General features: G+C 32.1%; 1 long non-coding RNA gene across 2 annotated transcripts; it reads left to right on the forward strand.

Moving 5' to 3' along the window:
* The first annotated feature begins 991 nt into the window (after positions 1-991).
* LOC140043754 (uncharacterized) lies at positions 992-8,192 on the forward strand. Of its 2 annotated transcripts, XR_011844391.1 has the most exons (5): positions 2,492-2,736; positions 3,376-3,909; positions 4,830-5,374; positions 6,195-6,296; positions 7,242-8,192. It is a non-coding gene; the product is annotated as an uncharacterized lncRNA (long non-coding RNA). The 2 variants fall into 2 exon arrangements; XR_011844392.1 differs by lacking the exons at positions 2,492-2,736; positions 3,376-3,909; positions 4,830-5,374 and adding an exon at positions 992-1,308.
* The last annotated feature ends 1,015 nt before the right edge of the window (positions 8,193-9,207 follow it).

Consider the following 9,207-nt stretch of genomic DNA (forward strand, 5'->3'; position numbering starts at 1 on the left):
ACGTTGCTTAACTTCGGTGATCTGACGGGAATCCGTGTTTGAACGTGGTAAAGTCGTATTATTTCCATAGTATATATTATATATGTAGTATTGTTTTGCTATAGATTAAGAAAGGTGCTTTTTTGTGTAACCAAGGCTATAAATTAACTGAGCTCGGCTTGCCAAGAGAGGCTATCGTATGCGGTTCGGCTTCGACGAATTCCTGAAAATCCGTCGATTTCTAGGCGATGTCGTATTGTGTTTATTGCTATTTAATTGTACTTTATTAGGTCCTATGTTTCTGATTTTCTACAAACACGAAGTACTTAATTTTTAAAATTAATTTAATCGAAGTAGACACAATATTTCAGATCTAACACCGTTATTTGAAGTTTGGCCAATGCTAAATCAACCAAACGTCTGTAAGGGTGGGGCATGATCGTAACGAATCTGAGCCATTTCGTTTGATCCAGCGACACCAAGTGTCCTGCTGTTTGATAGCTTTGGTAAAATGTGGATTTGTATGATAGATCCTAGTGAAAACAATTATGCAGATTTGATGTACATTTAGGAAATAAAGTCGATTTTTAATTCAATTTTATTTCATAAGATACATCATTGTGTAATAACATGAGAGATTTTTTTTAAAAACTATAACAATTTGTATTCTCGTAAACGTACATAAGTTCCGTAAATGCTGTCCATTCAGTAAGTTTCGCGTTTTTGACGTTCCCACTAAAGCTTGCTGTCCACTAGAGATCCAACGCAGTTGCGTATACGCACGTGAATCACAAGCTGCAGTTGGGATGAGCCATCGCGTCGTGATTGGTCAAATTACTTGCGTCGCGCTTACTTTCTTGCTTTGCTTGGTTGTTCCTCAAGGACGCAAGCGCCACGCAAGTAATCTAGCCGCAATCACGAGCGGCCATGGATCATTTGAATTGTCGCTTGTCATTGCTTAATCTTGGTTCCCACTAGCGACGCAACACAAGGACGTAACGCAACGTAAGTGAGTTGACCAATCACAAGCGATGGATTATTCGAACTTTCGCTTGACATTGGTTAACACACTTGCGTTGCGTCCGTGCCTTGCGTTCTAGTGGGAACCACGCTTTAAATTGCTCGCGTTTCGCTTACGTCATTACGTATGGTAGCGTCCTATGGGGAACCAAGCTTTTAGGATGTGACTGCAACCCATGAAGCGTAAGCTTACTATAATGTAGCGAAGAAAATTCTATTTGTGTGTATGTCGTAATGATGGCTTGTCAGTCAACCAATGTTGCAGCGCAACAACCCAAGCAAGATACTTTGTCCGAATCGAGTCGTTCGGTAAGTAGAGACAATGTGACCCCGCCCCCTTTTACTTTTAATCTTACTGTCGGAGATTAGAAAGAATTACCATTAATACACCAGTTAGTATTGTAAGTGATTTGTACATTGTTAAACTTACTGCGTCATTACCACTCAGTGTACGCCTAACGCGAGAGATTATGTCTGTGATATAGGCCAGCATTAAACTGAATAATCATTTTATGCCATGTTAGGCTGCAATTGAAATACAAAATGTTACTTTTTAGTGAAATTAATATTTTAATGAAAATAATAGTTATATTTTCATTGAATCCAAATCAAAGTCTCGCGCCCATCATGATACTCTTTTCTGATGATTATGAAATACAGCCATTTTGACACTTCCGCGTTTAACTGTTATAATTGCAATACAGTACTGTCATAATTTTATGTTGTGCATTATCAATATCTGACCCATGGAAAATGGGTTACAAATACGTTTATTTTCGTACAGCCTAAATGATAAAATGTTGTATCAAAAACAGAAATGGAAAATACCAGAATCGATAAATTTAATACAGAATGGAAAATACCACTGGATCGATAGATTCAGCCGCAGGATAAACAGCATATTGTATATAATAGGCTGTGTACAATACTTTGTTTATGACTTCCAACGTTATGTGTCAATACTCATTTTCATAGCCTGGGGAATTAGAATACTACTACAATAGTAGTACGCATCCACAGCTCATTCAAATAATATAATATATTATATGTCAGCCTTAATTCTGCTAGGGACGCAAGTGTCGGGTGACAATATCATGGGTATTATTATAGTGTATTTTCGTTATTATCAACAGCAATCGTTGTGAAAAGATTGTTTAGTTTCGATTGATTGAATCGGTTTGAATAAGAAGCATTCTTCCTATTACACATGAAAAGACGACATTATTTTGGATTGCATCAGCCAATTTAAACATTCAAAATTATCGGAAATAACAAACCGATTATTCACTACTCAATTTTATACATGATTACCAATAATAGGCTCACTGCACTTGTGATTGGTCGAAAAGACACGTGACGTTCTACCACCATCTTATAGATTTTTAATATAAATACATAAGCTATGCTATAAACGAAAATTTAAATGAAGTCACTTTGCATTATTATTATTATCTCATTGGTGTGATTGTGTTATAATACAATATCCTACATCCGCACATTCGTTTAACTATACCTGACTTTTAATTCCATTATAGTACGTTTACTTGCTACTATCAACTTTCCTTTATCAATTAAACATTGAAATGTACATGTAATATTGTCATATTTACATTATTTCGAAACTGTTCATTGTATTAAGACTAAGAAATTTACAAGCAAGTGCTTCAGGGATCAGGGATTTTTCAACGGAGATACTTTCGGATTATTTTTATTTGTGAATAAACTTGAGACGGACGTGTAAGTTCATTCTAATTTCGTTATTATTTATAAGGAACTATTCAACAATAGCTAGTATAAGGTACATCGTAATTGTCCCTCTGAAAAGATAACTTTTCAAGAACAAATTATTTATCTTAAAAAAATTGTAATTTAAATAAAAAGACAATTGGTTTTTGCTCAAATTTAACTATTTATTTTGTCTTTTTATTAGTGAAACAATTATTTTTATTTTTGTTCTACGAAAGTGAATAACTTGATTTAAACTATACAACATGGCCGATTCAAAGTCTAATTTTATTTATTTTCATGTTTTTGAGTGACAATTTAATTCGATATTCTCAAAATTATATTCAAAAGATTCACTCGTTTACCCATTCGAGAATGATTCGTTTGAATTCATAATTTCAATAGTAGTTATTTTATTTGCTTAGTCATTCATATAGACACTAGTTAGAATTGAAACGCTAGGCTATAGGCTTACAATGTAATAGATAAAAATGTAAAATTAAAGTCAGGTTATATACACATTATAGAGTAGATAACAAATAAATAAATTTAAATAAATATTAAAATAAAATAAAATAATATTATATGATTTATAATTTTTGTTTAATCTTTGTTTTTTAATATTGTTGTTTGTTAATTTTATAATTTTAGACAAGGATATGGTTTTGCATCCTGCGCATGCCCTCTACCACACCTCATATTATTAATAATCGTTCATTTTGCTTCTCTGGTGGACTGAATGGACTGATATTATTTTATACTGTTATTTTTTAACTTTACTTGAAGAAGATTTTCGATTTGTTCGTACACAAAAAAGAAGATAAAGAAACTGTTGATATTTAAAGCTCCGTTGGTGACATTTTTTAATGGAATCCACGGAAACTTAAGTTCTGTTGGTTTGGAGATATTGTGGAAATACGTAATGTCTACATAACATACCCGGTTTATAACTTATTGCGTAATGGCATGTTGGTTTTTAAAATGTTATTTTGTTAGTTTATCAACATTTACAATCGGACTTATATATGCCTATACATCTTGGTATATATTATTCAAGCACCTTGCTGTTATGATGGATAGCCTAGTCGGCATATCTCGCCAGGATCGAATCGAAAACTGCCGGATACAAATCATAACGAAAATTTCTTATTTCGTCAAAAACATCAGCAAGTTTAATTTTTTGAGGTAAGAATTATTATTTATTTAAATGACTATCAATATTAAAATACCTAAAGTTTCTTTCTTTTACTTTTAATTATGATATCAGAACTAGGCCTAGCTTATTAAGCCTATAGGAATTTCATATTTTTCAAGATGGCGCAAACCTAGTCTTATGCTTATTTACGTCACGATGAAAATAAAATCACAAGATAGGAAAGTCATATCTGATTGGGTTTTTTATTTAAGAAATACTTAAAGACGTTTGTCCCCTCAAAAACATGAACAATTAAGGTTAAATAAAAGACACTTTGAATAGGTAATTTTGTTAACTTATATTATAAAAGACAATAAACTGAATTCAACCAAAGACTCCTTTAAATTACATTTTTCTAGGTAATAAATACATTTTTGTTTGATCAAATTTTTGGTTAAAGTGAATAATGATTATGTGACATTTAAATTTCATATTCTACAAAATAATTAAGACAATTATTTTTCATCTTTAAACTATACGTTCACTGTATTTCCAATAATTCTAATCTTAGTTACTGAGGATGCATTTTCAACCTTTAAATCTAACCCTAACAAAAAACCTAAATTATTTAGTACATCCGTCCATTAAAAAAAGGAAATATTTAGAATGAATTCCAACCGAAATATTCAATCATTTTCTACGTGTCTATTACTAAATATTAAATTGTAACTTCACTGTGTGTATATAACACTTTGATAAAAAAAATCAGCAACAATGGAATACGTTTTAATGTCATTATTAATCATTATACTGATGTTTCAATTTACCTAGTAAACAATTATTTGATATTGAATGTATTTTACTTTATATTATTTATATTTTATTTATATAATACACTTTTCATAGTGGCAGATAGCGTTATTTATAGTGTAACATTTATATTTCTTTATATTTTTTGTGTGTATTTTAGAACCAACTCAATAACTTTCTCCAATAACATCTGGTTTAAAGTAGCATTAAAATTACTGTAAAGAAGCTGTATTTTGACACCCCAACAGATCTAAATATTGAAACTAAAAATAGGAAGACGAAATATAAATGACGATGAATATTCTACATAAAATCAGATACGAAATGGCATAGATAGGGCCTACATGGATAATGATACACACATCATTTAAATTAACAATGAATGTTAAACTGACAACATACTGCACCAATGAATGCTGCAAGCCTGAGAGACCGAGATATTCGGATATTTCAGAGGAAGAAAGGATGGGAGTCAGCATCTTGGTTCCGACTTCTAAAGTCTCTTTACTTTATTCACGAGGATGAACATCATTCTATGTACACTATTATCTTATTATAATTTGCAAGCATGCAGGAGCAAGTCGAGTGCAACAGATCATAACGAGGAAAAACTAACACAGTCACACGGTTGAGCAAAAACTGGCAGAAAAATGGCCAAATTGATTGACGTTATAAATTAAAATATTCACTAAGAATATTTCGTTTGTGAGTAGGGTATCTAAAATAATATATTATTAAGGACCAGGGCGATAACGATCGACGATAAATAGATAGTTATACATTTTTCTTACATAAAAAAAAAAAAATAGACAGTCATTCTGATCGATAACCATTAATTATACGATCGTTGATGATATAATATATTAAATCCAATTAAATGACGTCATGATCAACAAAATTCAATGTCGTTACGATTATTGCTCTTACTTTCAATTGTTTCATTAAAGACAGTATATTATCCTATAATTCAACTTAAACACTTACAATTTCTTTTGTTTTAAGAAAAATGCATAGTTACCGTCGATTGCTATCGTCCATAATGCAAATTAATATTTAAAAAAAAATTATGTATAACCTATAGATATTAAATGTAGCCTTCTTTAAAATGTACAATAGAACGTCCAAAGCCTCTATTATTATTGTTAAAAAACTATCCTCATTTACAGCACCTTTAAGCTTAAATTCATAAAATAGGTCGATTTCAAAATAGGCCTACCTCTTTTCCAGAGATGCACTTTTAGAAAACCAAGGTTTGCTTTCAGTAACAATGATTTTATTTTCCTCATAAAATACCGTTATGTTGATAAATCGATAATAATATATCAAGAGAAAATTCTTGAAGCATTACTTTCAGATTAGCCTTCATTTAGGCCTAAGCTATTTTGTTATGCTTTATAAAAAAGTGTGAATACCACTAGTAAATGCTGAATTGTTGAAATGTCATTATATAATGATTTAGAAAAGTAATTCAATGTCATGAGGACTCACAGGACTATATCATGTACAGTATACTTTTTTTCTACAGGAGATGTGCTTGGTAGGCCTACTCAGATGTTCAAAGCATTTGATTGCAATGACATCCGTCGACGAATATGCCACTGGTGGGATGTGACGCCCATACAACATGGTAGGCCTAATAATAATAATTTATATAGCGCCCTTTTCATGAGTAATCATGCTCAAAAGGCGCTTTACAAGCATTATTACCCCAGTATTTTTTGGGATCAAACACGTATGGAAACATACTCCCATAATGCAGCCGGTAACCAGCGCAAAGTTGTGTCTAGATCTAACTGGGTACCCATTTATACACCTGGGTGGAGAGAGGCAATAAGTAAAGTATCTTGCCTACGGATACAAGCAATGCGGCGAGAGTTGGATTCGAACCTAGGTCTGACGATCGGTAGTCCAACGTCCAACACACTGCGCCACACGCCCTTAAATACAATGATCAATTCAATGATCTAATAAAAAAAATCATTATGTTGCCACCCAACTGACCCAAAATTTAAGGAAATCTAGGATAAAAATATTATACACAATAAAATCAAAACTAGCTTAAGCCTACATGAAGGCTAAGCATGTTTTTGACTTTCAGTAAAATAATACAAAATAGAGTTATTAATACTAATAGAGTCTACAGAAAGAGGAAGATGTGTTGTGTCTCTGTTTTCTTCAGAAACCCAATTACGTGACCAACTGAGCGATCCGATTTATTGTAAAATGCCAATTGCTCCGTAAATGAAATGAAATGATAAATGATATGTCTCTTAAAATAAGAACATCATAAAAATCGAAGATAATAAAATCAGACTTCAATCAATATTTCAAACATGATTAAAACGTTTGATAAAATTGTCTGACAATTTGTCTACTGTTTTTTTTTAAATGATGTTTTTATCTACTCGAATTTTGGGTCATTAATAGTATATATCTTCATTCTATTCAAATAATGTAAAATGGCACTGTCACGGCTTGTCTTACCAGAATAATGGCATTCATATTTTTTTTCAGGGGGATAATTTCTCTTATTTAAAATACATTAAAACATATACCTATTGTTTCTTTATAGGCCTTTTTGTTGCAGTAGAAATACTCAACAAGGGGAGAGATTAAAACAACTTGGCAATTTCTCGGCTCACAAAAGAGAGACTTGTCGGCAATCTAAACATGAAATATAGCAACAGACCAACACTGACTATTATCTTGATGTAATGGAGACGGACACCCGACGGACACCAGCATTGCCAAAGAAGAAGGGATGTAATGATAATGATAGTGTTATTATGACAATGAAAATATACCTTTTTTAACAATAATTATAATTACTGTAATTAGATTCTTTAGTAGAGGGCGCCATTTGAAGAACAGGACGCGAGACATTTTATTTTAGGCCATAGAAGATTCTTCTGCAAATTTTCAGGTATTTTTAGAATTTTTTCATGATGAGTTGGTTTGAATTAGTACCGAAGTCTGACACTGTTTATTAGTAAAGTAGTCAAAAAGTAAATCATAATAATACTGTGCACTCTCCCCAACTCGCAGTCTAAAAATAGATCTACTTTAGGACTTCACTAGAGTATTATGTAGTAGTCCCCCGCTATTTCTTGTCATGTGGTGTGATGGCGTGTTCATCATTTTATTTTATTCGATTTGTAAAATCCCTGGTCACACCCTGCCTCCTTTTACTACTACTGTATAGGCCTAGTTGTTGTATTTTCCATAATAGATTGTGGGAGCTAAAGCCATCTATGGTTTAACCAGTGGATAAATAAAAACATATTGGAAAATGTTGTTGATCTAAAAAACTCCAGCAGTAGGCCTAAAGGCCTAGTCTCTACTACTACTACTAGACTAGCCTTAGTAGTACTGTACTTATAAATTATAGAGAAGGAATCGTTACTACATAACATATATAATAATTATATATTATAGGACCAAGGCGTATGCCTTAGGCATGATGATCAAAAATTACAAAATGGTTTGCATCAACTTAACAGAAAATAAATGATTTCAAAATTGTTATTGTTTCTATTGCCTCATTATTAATTTAACTGAATTAATTTTAATTTATAAAATCAATTAATGTCGGTTTTTCGCATTACTTTTTTTAGTTGTGATTACTTTAAAAACAGCATACAGCATTTAGCTGTTGTTATTTTATTTCAAAATTACATGAGATCCAGTCTGAGTGCTTGTACATTTTGTCCATTTCCTAGGCAACTTGCCCTTCCCATTACCAAGAAAGTTTTTCTCCTAGCCAAAGTCAACTACTAATATTTTAATAATCTATACTTTATTGTTACTTTTCCCAGCTCTTGCTGTGAGCTGTGGAGAAATAATAATTCACCATGGCTAAAGATACGGTACCGTATCCTTCCTAACTTACATTTGCTAAAGGTACGGTAAAATTGCATTACGTCATATTTATTCAGCCAATGGGGTGCTGGTACGTGTGTGACATCATCGTATAAGGACTTTGGATTTTTTTCATATCGCGAAAACCGTGACCAACCGCTTAACATTTTCTTTATGCTTTATTTTATGTGTCACAATTTAAACTAAATGTAGCCCACGTCTGTTATTATTAAAAAGCCAAAACATGTTGATTTTAGTTCTAGAATACAGAAACCGTTTCAAAAGAGGCCTACATACTATAACCTACTAGCCTCATTATATGAGTTTGTTTGTGTAGGAAAAGTGGTGCCAGCCTGGGATTTTCTTTGACTCAGCCCTGGGGCTACTGTCTAAATCATAGTCCCCTTTATTGTTCACATTTGCTTGTTATTTATGGTCACCATCTGTAAACAAAGTTTAATGAAAAATATAGCCTAAATAGGCCATTGGAATAAAAATAAAACTCATATAGTAACTCTGGATGAATGAACTAAACGCCCAAACACCCAATCAATTTCCAACACTGAATTATAATTCCTTTACTTCTAATTTGGCTATCAACATATCGGATTATAATACTACTACTGTATGTTGTATAATGAAAGAATATTTGAGATTGAGTGCATGTTTTAAACGCTTTA

Source organism: Antedon mediterranea, chromosome 3 (assembly GCF_964355755.1).
Source record: "Antedon mediterranea chromosome 3, ecAntMedi1.1, whole genome shotgun sequence".
In the NCBI taxonomy this organism is placed as follows: Eukaryota; Metazoa; Echinodermata; class Crinoidea; order Comatulida; family Antedonidae; genus Antedon; species Antedon mediterranea.